Raw genomic sequence first — 20,612 nt, 5'->3', positions numbered from 1 at the left:
GTTTTAACTAGCATATTATGCAAAGAACTGAGGGATAAATGTTAAAGTGATCGAATTATTAACAGAAGAGAAAGTAAACAAAGAGAGTAACTCATTGCAGATATGACGTTTTGAAAAAACGCTCAAGAATTGTTGTTTGCTTAAAAATGATAGTTAGGGGCCATGCATAAATGACGTAGCATTTTGGGGGGTAGGGAGGGTATACCAAATTTGTGACGAAGTGTGACGAGGGGGAGGGTAGGGTCAGAAGTTGTGCGACGTAGCATTAAGTTTAAAACCCATTGTTTAGAGAAAACAATTTACTGATCATCCATTCCCAAGAGAAATAAATTTAAATTCAAACAAGTTACATTTGATGCGGTTTTTTCATGAGGTAAATTTTACGATTCGCGGAATTGCAAGTTTGCGAAAATACAAAAAGATTTTGTATGTGGATTTAACTTGCTACATTAGTTAGCTAATGTTGCTAATTAGTAGACTTAGTTTGAAAGCTGAATTAAATTTTCACTTCGGATTCAACCAAACAAAATTTAGTAATTTAGATGAACGTATGCTTCTTACAATCATTGGCGGCTGCACGATTGTGAACTGAGAGAACTTCTCTTCATGCTCCCTTTGACTTATAAAATTCAAAACAAAACTATCAACACTATATTTGTCATGAAATGGGCTTATTTTGCACGCAATTTGCTGTTATAATGAAAATGTTGATAAAAGTCGTCAAACATTTTGAAAGGACATGTATTTAAAATAATTGAAAAACATATGTAATTTTTTTCATCTCCCGGGCGCTTTGCATGGGACGCTGGGGAGGGGGTAGGTAAATGCTACGTTATTTACGAGGGGGAGGTTAGAATTTTGTGACCAAATGTTACGTGGGGGGAGGGAGGGGTCAAAAATCGCCGAAAAAAGCTACGTCATTTGTGTACGGCCCCTTATATGTTTTACACATACAATCTGAATTGGATGTCATTTATTAATAGCAAAAGTAAAATTACTTTTGGTATGGGTCAAAATCCACATTGAGGGGAAATTCCGGAGAAACTATTGTTGGTTCAGCGCAATTCACAGCAGTCACGAAAGAGTTGACGATACTCCTTTTGTTCACGAGCACTAGATGTGTTTGGTGAATATTGGTTTGGAACTTCCTCTCAACGTGAATTTTGATAATTGTCTTTTAAGCACAAATCTCCGATCAACATGGGGAACGTGAACCAGTCGCTACTGATTCCTGATTCTAGTTCTAGGTTAGTTAGATGAGATATGATTATTATAACAACGTGCTCCGTGTATCAACCTAGGAAAACAACGCATTTTACGCAAGTTAATATTATTGAAGACCCACATAAAATACTATCACTTAATTATTTTTGTTTTACTGTATACTGTTCTGCCTAAGTTGTACAGTAATGTTTCATTTCGAATGGTTATAGTCCAGCGTACCAAGTATTCATGAATAAGCCCACTATTCTGCGATTCAAAATTGCCTTTGAATATACTTAAAACCCAGATATGTTTACCCGGCTATGCTGTCTACAATATGACCACAGCTGATGGACATTTGGGCTACAAAATTTATGTAAAAATCAGTGTAAACGTCTATTACCTGGGGTATTAGAGTGGCCCAAAGTTGTATGAAAAAAATGCAAAGTGCGAAATTTCAAACCTTGCAGCTGAATATGATAGTTTGGGTGGCTAATAAGCTTCCCTGAAGATTTCAGCTCATTTGGTACACTGGAAGTGGTTCCGCAAATGGCTCAAAGTTTGTATGGGAAAAATTGACCAAATGTATGGAGAAATGCATCAGTTTCACATTTTCAGACCTAGGTGGCGCTGTAATCGATCAATGTTTTTCGTGAGAAAAATTAAGAATCTTCTTGTAACAACAAATCGACTCGTGAAGACTGCAAGTCAATCCAACAAAAACTGACAAATAAAACTGTTCTCCGTTGGCAAGCCCTTGATTATATAGTCTACTTTGCCGTCAAGTGTTTCCACCCACGAGGTATGCCCCAATATCAAATGTATAAAAAATGCTCAGGCACTATAGCGCCACCCAGTGGAAGAATTCACAATTAAAATATGCTCCGTCGGAAAGCCCTGGATCTTAGGATTTACTTTGTCGAAGCGTCCACCCCGCTAAGTGTTCCCGATCATGAGATATGACCCAATATATAAGTTAACTATAGGTCATTTGCCTACTCCCTAGTGCCACCTGGTGGGATAATTCTGCATTGTTCTGTTCTTCATCGGAAAGCCCTTGACATTCTGATCCAGTTTGCCGAAGATACTACCCTTTCAAATGGTCAGCATTTCGTGTTATTAAAAGTTGAAATTCATGTAGTTATCTACCTCATGGAAATCGTGCGTTCACCATAAGCCGCTTTTTTCACTTTCGACAGAGCCACCCCAACTACAACTCATGACACGCTCAACTTTGCGTGCTTATAACTTTGTCAGTTTTTGTTGGATTGACTTGCAGTCTTCACGAGTCGATATGTTGTTACAAGAAGATTCTTAATTTTTCTCACGAAAAACATTGATCGATTACAGCGCCACCTAGATCTGAAAATGTGAAAGTGATGCATTTCTCCATGTCGTGACCAGTAAGTAGTCGATTTTTTTAGATTTCCTCTTGAGCTGCTGTCGTTCTTTTGCGGATTGTAAAATTCCAACTATCCATTGCAAACGTCGCCAAGTGAATGAAAATTTCTTCAAGTTCGAAATAAACATCATATGGCAGCACACTTCGATCATTTTTTTTTTCTGTTGTCGAATGTTCAGCTAATATTAGTCGATAGTTTCAATATAATTTTCAGTATCATTCTCCATTTGTTCAAATTATGTGATCATTCTGAGCGGTAGGACCTGTTTCCTGCCTTCCAATAAACGGACGAAGCGAACAAGGCACAAACAGTGAAACAAAAGACGGACTGTGATAAGATATAAAAACACAAAGTACGATCGATCGACCACCGCCGGCGGTGACTGAACTAGACTGTCGTGAATTTTATTTGGCGCACTTTATCACAGATAATACATGTACAACGGCGGGGGCATATGCACAGATTGCGCTCTGCCGCAACATACTCCCCCACCAAAACGAATGTTTTTTTGTCAACAGCTGTATGATTGATTTAATAAAGTCAAATGACGGGCACTGCAGAACTTTTGAAATGAACTTCGACATGTTTCCTCCATTGTAGTACACAGCAAAAAAAATCTTGTGATATCACATCAAAATCGCTGCACATCGCTCTTTAGATAGAGTAGTGTGATATTACACGAGTGAGTGCTATGTGGAACGACGTAAACTAAATGATGCAATGAAAAGGATGTGTTGAAGAATGATGTATTGCACTCAATGCTATGGCGAACGATGTGATAACAAACGACGTAATGTAGAATGATGTAATTGCAAATGGTGTAACGGCCTATGGTGGAATAACGAACGATGTAAAAGGGAACAATATATACTCAGGTGCACTATAAACGCAAAGTAAAATATTGCTCACAAAACACTTGATTAAACCGTCTGTAATTTTGTGAAATCTTATTATTTTTGGAAAAAAAATTTGCAGCTTAATCCTTCAATAGGTTGTCATTCGAGTTGTCATTATACGCGCCCTTGAAACCGTTTTTGGTTTATCCATACATGATCTAACCTATTAAATTTGGCACGCATAATAACAACATACCAATAAAGAACTCCACTTTTTTAGTCCAATCATATTAAGATTTGAAAAAGCTACAGATTATATCAAGCGTTTCTGGGGCCAATATTTTATCCGGCGGTAACTGTGCACCTGAGTAAGATAGAGTGAGTCGCTACAAAAAGTATGAAAAGAGATGTGATATGAAAGCTTTGGTAGTCAGCTAAATTTGACATTAAAGCAAACTATATTTTAATAAATTTGGTATGTTCGAACCTATAATTTGTTAATAAATAAAACATTTGTGTTTGAAAGAAAAATTTAACTACTTTGGAGGCCATTTCACAAATTCCAAAGGAAAGGAAACAACCGATTCCGACTCAATCGGTTCCGGAATGGTTTGGCTGGGTGGAGGTGTAATAATGTCGGCCATTTTGAAAGTTCCATGTAAACCTGTCAATCCAGTCGAACTCGGCTACCAAACGAAATGACGATACTAACACACCTGGTGATGATATATCAACTACATTCGAAAATGTCTTCGATTTTATACAACTTCAAAACTGGAGTTGGACGTCTGTTCTCTGTGATTATACGTCCATTCAATGGCGCGGTTGTGTGATTGATTTGCGCTCATGCGCTGAAGTCGACATCTCATACTGAAAATAAAGGAAATGATATAAATTATTGTTGTTACTATTAACGATATGTCGGTCTGTCCGATGTCGATCAGATTTTCTGAGGTGAACTAGGTTTAATCGCGTCTTACTTCGCAATTGAAAATTTGAGTATATAAATATTCTTGTTGCTTTTCGTTTTTACATTTCTTACAAAAGAAATGTATAGGATTCGCTCAAACTTTGAAAACTTTCCCCGAGGCCCGGAGGGCCGAGTATCATATACCAATCGACTTAGCTCGACAAAATGAGACAATGTCTGTATGTGTGTGTGTGTGTATGTATGTACAAAATGTCATGTAATTATCTCAGCAATGGCTGAACCGATCTTAATGAAACTAGTTTCAAATGAAAGGCCTAACGTTGCCATTTGACACTATTATTTCTGATTTTCGATATGTTGTTTACTTTCTGAGATATGGATTTTGTCAACACACGGCAGGATTTTTGCAAATAACTTTTGAACAATGTAATATTGCTCACAAACTGCACATAAATAGAAAGCTTGTAAAATTACCTTTCCAACAAGCTATAGATTGCGCAAGCGGCGAAGATATTAAACATTTTGTTATTCCTCGCTTACCAATTTCCACTAACTAAAAATGAGATTGTTTCATACAGAGTATTGCTTTACTGGTGTTTTAGGGGCAAAACTAAACCGATTTTAAATATCGGAGTATGAAAACACATCTACGTGATTCAAGGAATTCGATGTTGAGAACATTTTGTGAATTACAACAGAGAACAGACATCCATGATCGAACAAAAATATTTAAAAAACGTGTGTAAACATTTGAATTAATATACGAAAAACACTAGCGCCGCCACACCAACCTATCGATTTGACGGATACGATTCCGGAACCGGTTCGAAATTCTGGATGGATTCAGCATGGAATCTAGCTCAAAGAAAACAACCGATTCCGGTTCTATCGGTTGACGCATTTGAGCTGGAAGTCATGCTGGAATTCCGAATCGGCTCCGGACTAGTTTGACTGGGTAGAGGAATAACCGCTGTCAATTCATTCTGTCGTAGTCAGCCACAAAAAAACATGACGACAGTAGCGCACCTGGTTTAGATATCCAAACTTTCTTCGAAACCGTTAGAGATTTTACACAAGTTGAATGCTGAAGATGGACGTCTGTTCTCTGTAGAATTACCTTTATAACAAGTTAACTATTTCTCAAAAATCAATATATAAGTTCACTTCAAAGACAAAATCATTTGTTGATAAAGAAACAGTGAGTTCTAGTATTTATCCCTTGGATTGGGCATTGCGTTCAATCATGAGGTAAATGTTGGATGGTATATCAATACACAGATCAAAAAGTAATTCACCTAGTCGTGAGAAAAAAGATTTCTCATATAATTATACTCGTGGCGTCACCGAAAGCAACTGTATGTTTGAAGCCCAAAAATCTAGCGAAAATTTAGCTCTTTTGCAAGATTTAGGTTATACTGGTTATGGCGCAAAAATTACTACTTACATTATTTATGATACGAATGTAAGAAATCAATATATCATAATAATATACCTATAAAAATAATATCACTGCATTAACCATCATTTGCCATTCCTCACACGCCCCCCATCTCTCTCTCTCTCTCTCTCTCTGTTTCTCTTCTATCGCATCTATCTAGCTATTTCTGTATCCATTTCTAAGTTGCGTGATAAGATCTTCTGTCAATCTGAAATATTTGTTAATTGTAATTGCGAAGGTTTGAGAAAACAAAACTATTTTTTGTCTGCTACATCAACTCAATTTTAATTCAATTGTATTCAAAGCCTGTATCTACACTATAATTAGGGAAATTCATGGCTATATCAGAAAAATATTTGGCTTAACTGGATAATATGAAAGTTTGACGATGAAAATTTTCAAAAGAGACATTCCACGTGCGATATTTAAACTATTCGTATCTCTATTGAATTTTGAATGAAATATATGCTCAAAGACTGAAAGCAGAAGCCAGCAGGATTGGACTTGCCATCAACGTTTCGAAGACAAAATACATGAGAGGAAGAGGTTCTAGAGACGACAATGTGAACCTTCCACCCGAGTTCGGATTGACGATGACGAAATCGAGATGGTCGACGAATTCATGTATTTGGGCTCACTGGTAACCGACGACAATGATAACAGCAGAGAAATTCAGAGACGGATCTTGGCGGGAAATCGTGCCTACTTTGGACTCCGGAGGACGCTCCGGTCGAACAAAATTCGCCGCCGCACGATGTTGATTATCTACAAGACGCTGATTAGATCGGTGGTCCTCTACGGCCACGAGACCTGGACTATGCTCGTGGAGGATCAACGCGCCCTTGGAGTTTTCGAACGAAAGGTGTTGCGTACCATCTATGGTGGCGTGCAGATGGAAGACGGAACGTGGCGCAGGCGAATGAACCATGAGTTGTATCAGCTGCACATTCGTTGTATTGGTCGAACTTTCATGAAAATAACGGATCAAAGACCAAAAATATCCACAAATTAGATCCAGGAAAAGAAGTTTACCAAAGTACCCACTCTCGATGAGGGATGCAACTACGATGTGTCTTCTAACTTATCGTCGTCCATATCTGGATATACTGAGTAGTTTGAACCATTTCTTTTTCACAGTATTGGTCTGTATAGGACTTATTTATTGACATATTGCCTGCACGAGAATTCCGAACGAAACAATATGAAAGCTATAAGGATGAATGGGAAGAGACTGCATTGCAATCAACTGAATGCACGGCTTTTATGCTATCGACATAGCCAGACATTTCACACTATTTACTTCAATGCAAATAAAAACTTTGAAATATCTACCTGTCTCATTCACGAATCGCATTCTCCCTGTCGTTCTCTGTTCAAGCGGCTTGAAAGCACATGTGACCTTGTCCCACTTTACTATATTCAATTGCGCGTTAAAATACTGGACCAGTAAATTCTATTCTGCCCAAAAATCTTTTTTTCGGGAATATGCGACCAAAAATCAAAAACTTCGAATTCCAAAGCAAATTGAACGTTCCAGGTTCCTGATAACTAATTAAGGTCCAACAATAAAGTAGAAACACCAGATAATCTTAAAACGCGTCGTTTAAGTAAAGAAGTAAAGAAGCATGAAAACAAAAAGAATAAAACCAAAAAAAATGGAAGCCCTAGAAAATCCATTGCATATTTATTAGACTTTTCTCAGAAGATGGGATTTTCAAAAACATTTCAAAACTTTCTGATGCAATGGTTCTCCAATTCGTAGAATCCGGTATATTCATTTTCTTCATTCAAAAATGTTTTTAGCTTCAAATATATGACCATTTCTTTTTAATTAATTATTTCATTCAGCATCTTTTTATTCGTTTTGTTCATCTGCGTTCATTTTGCTTATTTTATTCGTTTCATTCTTTGGAATCACTCTGATCAGTTTATTCTTTTTGTGCATTTTACTCATATCATTCATTTAACTTATTTTATTCTTTGTTTTTTGTATGCATTTTATTCATTTTTTTCTAGTTTATTCATTTTGTTCAGTTTCTTCATTTTAATAATCTGACTACTTTTTCAGTTTTAATCATTTCATCCCAATAATTTATTTGATTCAATTTATTTCTTTATATTAATTTATAACCTTTTACCATTGATTAATTTTTCATTTTAATCAATGAATTTTATTCTGCACATTTTTTTTCTTTTTATTCATTTTATCACTTCAGTTCATTTTGTTTATTTGATTCCTTTGTTTTATTTATGCATTTCATTTATTTTTTACCTAATTCCTTTTGTTCATCGATTCTTTTTATTCATTTGATCCATTTCATTGTATTCACTGGATGAATTAAATCAATTTGATTCATTTAATTCATTTGATTCATGTGATTCATGTGATTCATTTGATTCATTTGACTCATATGATTCATTTGAATCATTTGATTCATTTGATTCGTGTGATTCCTGATTCATTTGATTCATTTAGCTCATTTGTTTCATTTAGTTCATTTGTTTCATTTGATTCATTTGAATAATTTGATTTATTTGATTCATTTGATTCATTTGATTCGTTTGATTCATTTGATTCATTTGATTCATTTGGTTCATGTGATTCATTTGATTCATGTGATTCATTTGATTCGTGTGATTCATTTGATTCATTTGACTCATTTGATTCATTTGATTCATGTGATTCATGTGATTCATTTGATTCATTTGATTCATTTGATTCATTTGATTCATTTGATTCATTTGATTCATATGATTCATTTGATTCATTTGATTCATTTGATTCATTTGATTCATTTGATTCGTGTGATTCCTGATTCATTTGATTCATTTAGTTTATTTGTTTCATTTAGTTCATTTGTTTCATTTGATTCATTTGAATCATTTGATTCATTTGATTCATTTGATTCGTTTGATTCATTTGATTCATTTGATTCATTTGGTTCATGTGATTCATTTGATTCGTGTGATTCATTTGATTCATTTGACTCATTTGATTCATTTGATTCATGTGATTCATGTGATTCATGTGATTCATTTGATTCATTTGATTCATTTGATTCATTTGATTCATTTGATTCATTTGATTCATTTGATTCATTTGATTCATATGATTCATTTGATTCATTTGAATCATTTGATTCATTTGATTCGTGTGATTCCTGATTCATTTGATTCATTTAGTTCATTTGTTTCATTTGATTCATTTGAATCATTTGATTCATTTGATTCATTTGGTTCATTTGATTCATTTGGTTCATGTGATTCATTTGATTCATGTGATTCATTTGGTTCATTTGATTCATTTGATTCATTTCATTCATTTGATTCGTTTGATTCATTTGATTCCTATCTTTAATTTTATGCATTTCATGTTCAGTCATTCGTTTTATTTCATTCAATTTGTTAGTATGAGTCAATTAATCTTAATCTTATAACTATTTCTAAATATAATCTTAATTTTTATTTAATAACCTAATCTAATTTGATTCGAAGCCGTGTGGTGTCCGGCGGGCTGAAATCTTTTTGCACTATTTCAACCAAGAATAGAACCTCTGGGAACTGCTCCCATGTCGTAAGAGGCGACTAACAACATGCTAGGAGTTCCTAGGCCGAGGTTTTGTTCCGTACCGAAGACTTAATCTGGGCGGACCTTAAGGTTTTCCATATTACCCTCTTTCCAGTCTGTATTTAGTGAATCACTGACATATACCTTTTCTGATTCGCCTTTCTTGATTGTGTACCAACGTTTTAAGTTTCTTCTGGCGGTTGTATATTAGCCGTAAATGACGAAATCTAATTCTACACTAAGTAACAGAATATATTAATATACCGGCACTTCCATGCCAAGGTTTAACTTCCAAAGCTTTGGCTTAAAAACCGTTTTTAAAAAATGGAAACTTTCATGGAGGAAATTTATTGAATTGGCCTAAGATGGAGCTGTCGAATTTCACAAAAAGCTTTTTATGTTGCAAGTGATCTGTAGTTGTGTTAAATTAGGTATTTTTCTATTATATTTGGAACCGTCTACCGACAAATCTACATTTACGAATACCTCCAAAAGTGACTTCTTGAGGTCTCATGAAGGCCTGACACTAGCTTTATGATACTTTTGCTTTTCTAAACAGTAATAAAAATCTCAACATTCAAGAACTTCACTTTGTCAGAAAATGTAGGGCCATCGGAAGCTAAAACTTCGTAAAATCGCACTCCTGGTCCTTTTTTCAGTGCAGTACTCTACGTCACTCGTTCAAATTTGCACCGCTCTTATGGTAGTCGGTATTTGCTAGTATTACTGTTCTCCCATCCATTCTGGTAGTCAAACGGTGGGATAGCAAAATTCTTACAAGTTTCCTATCTCATGCCTCCACGCGATTCTAAGTCTATTGATGACATTTGGTCCTTAGACCGCAGAATGAGAGGGTGCGAACAGAATGAGAGGGTGCGAACAGATCTAGTCGAGAAAACATTGCCGTAAAAATGAATAGTTGATCGGAAATTAGCCCCAATACGACTAATCTGACTAGTATCTATGAACACGGCTCAATACGTATTGAAAATTCGCCGCGTCTGTTTTTATGAACCTAATTTAAAGCTCCGTTATTGCTAACAAGCCCGTGCATCAGATTAACAATCCTTTATATTTCCCTTCAGTGTTCGGTATTATCGCTCGTATACTTGTATTCCACAAACAATCCGATATGGAAAATAAGAAATACTTTCCTTGATTTATAACATCTCGCGCTATTTTTGCCAGTATAATATGCTGTCACTTGGTAGTTTTCAAGCCAATAAATATATCGTAGAGAAGAAGTAGCGAGTTCTGTCCAAATACTGTTGCAATAAATAGTGATCCGGCCCATTACGCAGATAAGATTAGCTTTTCCAGGCAATACTCCCACGATCGGCTGTGTGGAGTTCAAATTGTTTTTGTTTAGGGAACATAGTATACTCTCGGTAGCCGGCTGCCCAGAGTTTAAAAATAACCAAAAACTAAACAAGATCATCTCTTTTTCGAGTGATCGTGCACTCGAAGACTAACTAAACAACTACCTAATAAAATATGCTTTACAGGTCGCATCGTTTGCTTGGAGCGAATCCTAGACCTGATACCCTTCCAAACCACCAACTCCGCGACACCTATGGAAGAGTCTGATGAATCGTCGTCCTTCCGTTAAGTAGGTGGAGCATCAACACTTCCTGTCTACCTTATCCTTTATCCTTCCCCGTGAACGATGGAGATGGGGGCGGCCGGCAATGATGGCTATCATGCTGTTGAGGTTTTAATATGGGTCGGATTGGTATGAATTCCTACTTACCACTTCCTAAGCAACTCTTATTAGATAATCAGCAGTCAAACATGATGAAGTCAGTGTGCAATCCGCCAAAATCATCGTCACAACGCAACGCAAAATAACCTAATCTAATTTGATTCGTGTATTTGATAATTTTGATTTACATTAATTTTTCTACTCATTTTATGAATTTAAAAACCTATTATTTCATTTTTTGCTTTACTTATTTATTTCGGTCGTTTTGTTGATTTCTATAATTTATTCAGCTTATTCGAGATTTTATTCGTGCAAGACTTGAAACTGTTTTCATCCCACCTCTAGTTGGGTGCCTACTTCTCGTGAGTTCTGCAAACTAATCCAATAGACCTTTCTCGTCAAAAAATTTTATATGATAGGATGCTTCCTTTTTTATCCCCAATTCGTTACTGCCGATTGCCGCGATGATTTGGTACCTCTAACTATTGAAAAAATCAAAAATAGTGCAAGCTGCTCATTTAACCCCATATTCTGAATACCTATCTTGCCTTGTTTCCCCGTATTTTGGATGAATTTCCTGTGGGGAATACTAAAAGGATGCCAGATCTGCACATATATTAGTAAATCTGCAGATTTTGCATTTTCACTGCAGATGTTTTGCAGATTACAAATATTTAGCAGAACAAAGCCTATGCCAGCCAATTTATATACAAGCCTTCAACATTTTTGATCATTTAAAATATATACATACTACATTTCTATGTCAAATTTATTGAAGATTTTTGTAGCAATCTGCAGACTTTTATATTTTCACTGCAGGCTATTGTTTAAATAGACCTGGCATCACTGATGCTGAAATGATTCATTCATATACCTGTCAAAAACATAGAGCATTGCATGAAAATGTATAACCTCACTTTTCTGACAGTTCAGTGTGCTTGTTTACCTAAGACTTGTTTACATGGACTTTTAAAATTTACATTACTTGAATACTTTCGATGCTCTTTGAAAGACTATCAACTCAAGAGGGATGAGGATTGGAACAATGGGAACCTGGTGCCACATTATGCAACCAATTCGAATCGACCTTTTCACACAAGCTTGAATACAATAAACCTTTCGTTTCGAGATGCGTAATGTCACCCCTGGTTCATACATTGACCAATCGGCGCTGGATGCAAAACCCGGTGGCATATGCTGAATCGTAAGATCAAGCATTGGGCTATAAAACGATTGCTTTCTGAATGATGGATAAGGATTTGTACACATTTGTTTGTTTGCTCGTGGGTTAAGTCCTAACAAGATGATCCGATTTATTACTCATTTTTAGGTGGTGAAGTTTACCTGAACTTTATAGGTAACGAATTCGGTCGATCATAAGTTGTTGAAATGATCGTTCAATGCCCATACCGAAAAACGTTTCCATTGGTCAGAATGCCTACCAGCGTATGATAGCTGCAAACATGAGGACAACAAGGTTATCGCTTTCGAATGGAACAATTATTTATTATTCGTGTTCAAGTTCCATTACAGCAAAAGTTTCGTCGATTGACGATTATCGCATTGTCGTTGATTTGGCCGGCAAATGCAAAACAGTGCTCGGCACTGACGATAAGGAGTAAGAAGGATTTGATAGGAGTGATAAGAATGCAGACATTATACATTCTGGAAGAATATCAGGGAGGAGAAATTATATGTAAATTTATATTACAGTAGGATTCCGTTTTTGGCAACAATTTTATTTTTTCAGTTGCCAAAACCGGAACCGTGCCAAAAATGGAACCTTATTTTTAAAGTTTAGATTTTCAATTAACAATTTCAAAAATGTTTCAAGGCTGTTTAGTCATATGTGAAACGGAACTAACTAACCAATCGTCGATCTTCCAGATGGAATTGATAGATTGAAAATCAAACTGCAATGTTTTAAGATAGTTAGGTTTGAAGAAAACCTGTATAAATCACTTGCAACTATCCAAACAAAAGGGATTGAAACAAAAGAGATTATAACTGCTAGAGGTCGCATGCCGCTGTTAACACTGATAATTTATCATCTCGCTCTTACATATGCTAGGCCCATTAGTTTGACACATATTGCCCAGGTACACACATGTCCAAGTAATGGGATACAATATGCTAGAGCGAGACCCCATGTTTCAGTCCGTGAATACTCGTAGACAGTAGCGCTTTGTTCCCTCTAGTAGTTATAGTCTCTTTTCTTGAAACATCAGTGCTACGGTGAAAATGTGCTCCAATAAAACTTCCAAAAATCTCTAGAACAATGCATTTGCGAGAAATTAACACATCAGAAGATAATATAAGCAACCCTGTTTTTATAAAATCTTTAAAAAAAATCATAACAAATTAACCATTATAAATAGCCTTGTTTATTCAGCAAACTTGCTTCTATTCATTTGTGTTATTATATTGTAGGGCATTGCGCAGGTAAACTTCATGCATCTAAACAGTCGATACTTTGAACACCTCAACAACAAGGACCACCATAATTCCATTCATTTGAAAAAAATCACCAAAAACTAGCAAATTTGCCAAAGACATCATAAAGCTACACAGAAAAAAATATTTTGTAATTTTAAGTTTATTTTCATGCACATATTTGGAGCATGAATATAAATGTAAAATTAAGTTCCACCACAAACACACACGACTTGTCGTGCTTTCTTCAACGAATTTTATTATAATTTTACACGTGGATTGAAAATTATAGTTTCTTTAAACGGAAAACCAATGCGCTTCTTATGTATTTTTACTCGAAAACTGCTGTAAAATGAATGACATGTAATATTACACGAATGAAAGTGTAAAATTGTATGCTGTTTGGTGCTTCAATTGATTTTAACGTAATTTTCAATCAAATTTTCGATTCAATCGTTGTATGTTTACATTCGTATTGATTTACATGTCGTTTAAATTTCATTATTTTTTGGTGTGTAAACCAAACTTTTTGGGGGTCCATTAGTTTTGTATTCCTAAATACGGCTTTGGGACGCATCATGGTCAGCTTTCAATATGTACTGAAAATTTAGTGCCAAGTTTTGTATTGACGTCGAAATAATCCAAAAAGAAAGAGGCTCGCAATGTTACTAAGGTTCTATAGAAAATTTCCTCCAGAACTAGTCTTATTATGCAGTGTATTCCTCCGTACTTGACTCTTAAAATGCACAGACTCTGGGTCTTACTATACAAATTGATTCCGTCAGACACTAGTTACACTGTTACCAGCTATATTACACATAAATAATATATCTCTATACTTATTGTGATCATTAAACACATTAACATAGTATGAAATATAGGTAACACTTAAATGCATAACACTGTTTTAAAACAACAATGCGAAAAACAACTCAAAATTATCACAGTAATGTATTGAAACTATGAGATAATTTTAACAAAATTTGAAAAAAAATATTTGCGCCTTTGAGGGTTAATATGACTCCCATGTTTGGAAATAAAGTCAAATGTGATGTCAATTGACACAAAAAATATCTATTGCACAGTTCTCGACAAACATATGATTACGGCCTAAAAGCCAACTGTCAAAATTCACTTTGAATGGAAATTCCAGACAAACCGTTATTAGTCGAACACAGTTCACAACAGTTTATGAAAGAGAAAACTTTTCTCTTTCGTTTACTACCAACATCTGTGATTGGCGTGTAACGGTTTGTCCGGAATTTTCATTCAAAGTGGATTTTGACAGTTGGCTTTTAGGCCGTAATCATATGTTTGTCGAGAGTTTTAAGACTTATTATGTACAACAAGAATGTTGCCAAAAACGGAACCCATTTGTTGCCAAAATCGGAGGGTGCCAATAACGGAACGTGCCAAAAACGGAATCTTACTGTATATCCCGAGTTGCCATCATTTTTGCACCGCAATAAAGCTTTCTGCAACTGCTGTCGTGTTCAAATTGGCAGGAAATAACTAGGCAGTGAATGATAAATTGCATAGTCAATTTATTTACTTTTTCGGAAGGATAAGTAATTAGTATGTTGTGAATATATATGTGTCGCCGGTGCCGTGTGTTATGGTGGTACCGGACGGAACCGTTGGTCAGCAGACCGTCCTTGTCGTACTGGTCATAGATGCGAGTGAGGACTACAATTTCGGTCGACTAAATTGTGCTATGAAAATTGTACTTCCTGGAATTTCACCTAACGAGATCAATTCATTGTGAGGAATTTCGCTGCGTTCCAATATTGCTTGCCTCTGTAGGTGATAATGTGTGTGGATTCACTTCGGCAGCCAGGTCTTATGTTTTGGGTAATTTTGCTATCTTATTCTGCTGAATAAATCATCTGGCTAAAGCCTCTACCTTATACTACGGTCACTTTAAAAACGCATTGCTATTTAATCTTGTAGCTCTTGGCAAGTCAGTCCTGGCACTGTTCTCGACTAATCCTGGCACTATACCGCTGACGTCGCACTTATTACGGTGATCAAACTTGGCGAGAGCGGCAGTGGTTTCGTCAGAATTGATCACTCGACAAGCAGGAAGTGCAAGGACTCTGCTACTTATGCCTGAGCCCCTCGTTGAAACCTTCGTCCTGTCGGAGTGTTAGCTTCGTCCGATACCGGAGCGTATTGCTGAACCTAAGCAGTCTGCTACTGGCGCTGCTTCCTTCGAATCGGAATCGCTGAATATTCCCGTTAGCCGAATGTCCAACGTGGCCGAACGCAAACCGATTGCAGCAACACCACCAACCGTAGCTGAAATTTTGGCCTTTAATCCAAGTCCCTGCCATTGACATAGCGACAGACGAGTGCGGCGCAGGTTGAACCATCGGTTGACTAGGTGCCGGACAGGGCGAAACAGCTGTAACAGGAGCGGACCTAGTATGGGGTGTAAAGGTCATCAATTGCCATAGATCACCAAAATGCTCTGCGACTAACATTGTGAACAAAACAAATCAAACGAAATTGATCGCAACAACGATAAAATAATCTAAATTCTGCCCAAACATTTGAAAATGAGAAAAAGGCAAAAGAAGTTTTGGTCGAATTCATTATAATTCTATTTAAAAATTGAATACTGTTTTATTTAGTTTGATTGCGCGTATTGTTTACATCAGACACACCCCTTAATTCATTGAGTACGTATTTCACTGCCTTTATAATCCTTTTGGAATCAGTTACAATAATCTTTATAATCATTTTATAATAAGTGTATTGCTAATTAGGACTTTTATATCAGCCGGACTCTTTTATAATTTGTTATAAAATCATTATCAAAATTCTTCATAATCCATTGTTGGGTTATGTTTATGCACATGGCCAGATAGATAGTTTTTAACTGGGACGGAACGTGTGGATACGAAAAAACCTAATGTCAATTGTAGCCAGGGGGAGCTGTCAAATGCAGCCAAGGGAACCGTCAAATGCAGTCAGGGGGACTGTCAAATGTAGCCAGTCCATTTAAAATATGTGAGGAAGAAAGAGTGGCTATGCAAGACAAGAGATAAAATGAACAGAAAAAAGAAAAAGAAAACATCTATCCACAGGTTCTGTCCCAGGATTTTAATAGAGAACATCAAAATCGATTTGTTTGCATTTGGCAGTAGGCCTTTTTCAAATGTTTGGCTAGAAATTCCTTGCTTCTTCAATGAATCATGTACAAGAAAAGTAAAAATGTTAAATTTAACGGAACAATGTATGATGCCGACATCAATTAAAAAATACAACTGAGCGACCTTGTTGGGAAAGTGTTAAAATTTGGCAGCGAACCATACCAAGTTTCTCATACTATGATCGAATTAACAAAAATTTCAAGATCATGTAAACAATCTCTTTGAACTGTCAAAAAAGTGAGGTTAAACATTACCATGCAACGTTCTCCACCGAGAGGTTCACTTTAGTTTGTTTACATAACCAATGAACTTTGTACCGCGACTCACCACTTCATTTGCCGCGTTGCCAGGAAGCCAGGCAAAAATATACAAATCAGTGCTGCCCAAACACATATTTTGAGTCCCACCATTCTTGCAAAGGTGAAAAAAATACTCAACATTCTTGCATTTTTCAAATTTAAAAATATCATTAAAAAATCACGATAGTTCTAAAAAGTCTCATTTCAGCGGAAATATTCTTAAAAATGTGTAGTCTTTTAAATAAAAATAAGAAAAAAGGGGGTTAGGTCGGACGAGAAAGGTCTATAGTGAAATGTGTATGAAATGTCTCATCTCACTGATAGGTGGATTAAATCGGTTTTTAGTATATAAATTTGAAAACACTCGAGTAGGCAAATAAAAAATCGATTTTTTTTTAAATTCTACAATGATGTAACCCATTTAATTAGTTTAATATTTAATTTTGCCATTCTGATACTACATGATTTTAAAATATTTTAATAATATAAAATATCCATTCGCCATTACTACGAAATAAACCCGTAGTAAATTTATATACAGTACTGCAACAGTCATACAGTACATGGAAAGTGAAGCAATGAATGGGAGCTTCAAGACCAGTACGCTTGATGAGAAAACCGAAGCGGTTTACATCGGGCGGACTTAATTTGTTTAGTAGTTCATTAAGATAGGCACCTGCTGAAGACTGCTTTTCGCGAGGCAACAACAAGGTGAATGTTTCCCAGGAAACGTGATTCTGTAGTTCAGATTCAGCTTAGTGATGACATTACTAATATCTACCACGACTGCTACTAACGTGATAGGCATGTCGTCGCTGACACACTTGCAACAAATAATATTCATTTAACTTAATTAGTATGAGTTCTTGAATCTTTGTGTTAACATGGGGGGTGTAAATGGAAGGGAAGGGAGGGTGCTCAATGGGGGGTAAAATGCCCAACCGTATATTAAACTTTCCATTTATGACTAGGTTAGTAAAAATTGATTCGGTCATCAATGAAGAACCAATGTGACTTTGGTTCTGGTATATGCCTGGAACCCGGGACTTTCGGTGGAATCTTAGATTGGTTATCAGTAATCTAGACCTGTGAATCTAAGTAATTTGATGTCTATTTCAATCGATTTTAAGCCTCTGAGGTATAACGATTGTACCGGTTTATATGAGAAATTCCTAAGTGACCGCAATAACCAACATGTAACTTCATAACCAAAAGTCAGAACTCAAAGAAATTGAATAGCAGATAATGGGAGTATTGAATCTATCATATAATATCAAGTTTGTATGAATCGGTCAAGAATTCACTGTGAAATAGGTGTTATATTAGCTTAGGAACTTGTCGAGTTACCAGGGGTTGTCAAAGCGATTTTGATCTGTCATTAGTGTTCTAGATCCGCGAAATGTTTCCTCCATTTTAATAAGAATTAATTAATTTGCAAAAGAACGTGTTGATTATTTTGCGCTAAGAGTGCGAGAAATGTTTTCGGAGAAATTGAAAAATTGGATTGTAAGTGATGGAACAAAGAGTGCTCAGACCTATACGTAAAGAAGGTCACCTCGTGTAAGACCTTGCAGGACGACGGTTTACTCGCTAGCTACCAATAGTACGCAACGTTAGAAACGCAAATAAAGAATTTGATGAAAGAAAAGATTATAACAACTAGAGGTCGCATGCCACTGTTAAAGTCAAAGTAATGGTATTCGATATGCTAGAGCGAGACCCCATGTTTCAGTCCGTGAATACATGGAGACAGTGGCGCTTTCCTCCCTCTAATAGTTATAATCTATTTTGATGAAGACCAGGAAACAATTACTTACGCTGGTTCGTTGGCAGATCAACGATAGAAACATCGATGAGCATTCTTTGGGGCAAAGCCCGATGCGAAACTGAAGCAATACTAATTAGTGTGTAATATTGAAACTGTTGGATATTCGAATTCGCCAAAAAGGTTTGTCCATTTTCCACCCGGCACAGAAAACTGACCGCGCCACGTACCCTCACGATAATGCGAGCGAAACACTATTTTCGATGGTGGTTTTCACTTGCTCTCGTATCATGTAACAATAAAATTTCAGGGCCCGACAGGAATAAATTCAATTTGGTGAAGAATCTGCCAGAATCTGTTAAAAGGTACTCGTTGAATTCATTTACTAGGTTTCTTGAGGGTAACATTGTCCCTCACGATAAGAGACAACTAAATGACATAGTCATTCAAAAGCCAGGAAAACCAGGCTCCGATCACGATTAGTATCGATCGATTGTAATGTTCTCCTGAATCCGGAAGTTATTCGAGAAAACGACCTTCAAGATCAAACCTACAAAAGTACGTGAGTTAATGGCGAATCTATGTGCCAGTGCCAGTATTTCAAAAGGTTGGTCTTGATTATGCTGGACATATTCTCTTACAGCAAGTGGGACGAAAACAGCTGCTGTCAAAAGATAATGTCTTCGTGTGTATGGTGACAAATAGTATAAAGGTCTAAAATCTATCGAACGATTCATTTGTCGCAGCATTACACAGTTTATCACGATGAAGAATACCAGGGGACAAATTCTCTGACAATTATGGAAAATATGCGGACGGTAGATGTAAAGGGTGTCAAATGTTTAAAATTATGCAAATAAGTTCACTTACCATGATAAAGTTTGGTCTGTTCTTCTTATCAAATTAAAGCTGTACTAATTTCCCGGCCTCTTCATGGTCATTCCGATAATCCAGCTGATCCTTCCTACTTCGGTTGATTTGATGATCGATCGTTCATTAACCTCCATACCACAGCCGAGCTATAAGTAGTCCAGTAAACAAACTGTCTTTTTGGTAATACATGCAGCTATGCCGACAAAAATTTTCGATGATCTGGCCTCGGGAACACCTTATGGAATTGCGCACTTCCTAATCTTGAAGACTTGGAGGGGATGAGCAAACTTTTCCTGCTAAAGTCGGACTAGCACGAGTAGAGAATCTGTATACCAAAATTATCACACATCACACGCAGGAAAAGTCTTTGATGAACGAGATGTGGCAGGCGGCGAAGAGTTGTCATTCATACACTGAAAATAATTTTGTACTGTTTAATATAGCGTTAGTGCGTGTGATATCACAATAATGTTGATGTAAACAGTGATGTGCGTATTTATGAATATAATATTACACCAAATCGTGTGATAATACAAATATGTCAATGAACAATATCACACTCTGAACAGGGATATTCTTCCAGGAGATTAATATTACACAATTTTCAATGCAACAATTTCGTACATCATTTTCATTGCAATACAATATCGATCCGAAAGCAATATTCAGTGGAAATGACGTAAAAACCTAGTCACATAGTTTCTATGTGATACTAGGTGATTGGTGTATAATTGTATCTAAAACAGCACAATATTGTATTTGATTTACCATTACGTCTAAATTCCATGCGCATCGGTGAACATCGCATCGACCATCATTACAATTCTTTTTGCTGTGTAACTTTGGACGGTGGTATTCCATTGTGTTGACATGATGGCGTTCAGCGATTTACTTCGGCGGAGCACTTGCTTTTGATGACTGCATTTGGGGACGTTGCGATCGGTGCAACTGGAAGTTGATCCCGCTGGAGTAATGCATTCCACTAAGCGGCTGCAAGTACGCCCAC

General features: G+C 36.4%; 1 long non-coding RNA gene across 1 annotated transcript; it reads right to left on the bottom strand.

Moving 5' to 3' along the window:
• Positions 1–3,754: 3,754 nt before the first annotated feature.
• Positions 3,755–20,435, bottom strand: LOC131682949 (uncharacterized). The gene is made up of 3 exons (XR_009304282.1): positions 20,375–20,435; positions 19,604–20,019; positions 3,755–4,312 (listed from the first exon to the last, which is right to left on the bottom strand). It is a non-coding gene; the product is annotated as an uncharacterized LOC131682949 (long non-coding RNA).
• Between the last annotated feature and the right edge of the window lie 177 nt (positions 20,436–20,612).

The sequence above is a fragment of the Topomyia yanbarensis genome, chromosome 2 (assembly GCF_030247195.1).
Source record: "Topomyia yanbarensis strain Yona2022 chromosome 2, ASM3024719v1, whole genome shotgun sequence".
NCBI lineage: Eukaryota > Metazoa > Arthropoda > Insecta > Diptera > Culicidae > Topomyia > Topomyia yanbarensis.
The sequence above is the reverse complement of the archived record's forward strand: the minus strand, read 5'-3'. Positions and strand labels throughout refer to the sequence as shown.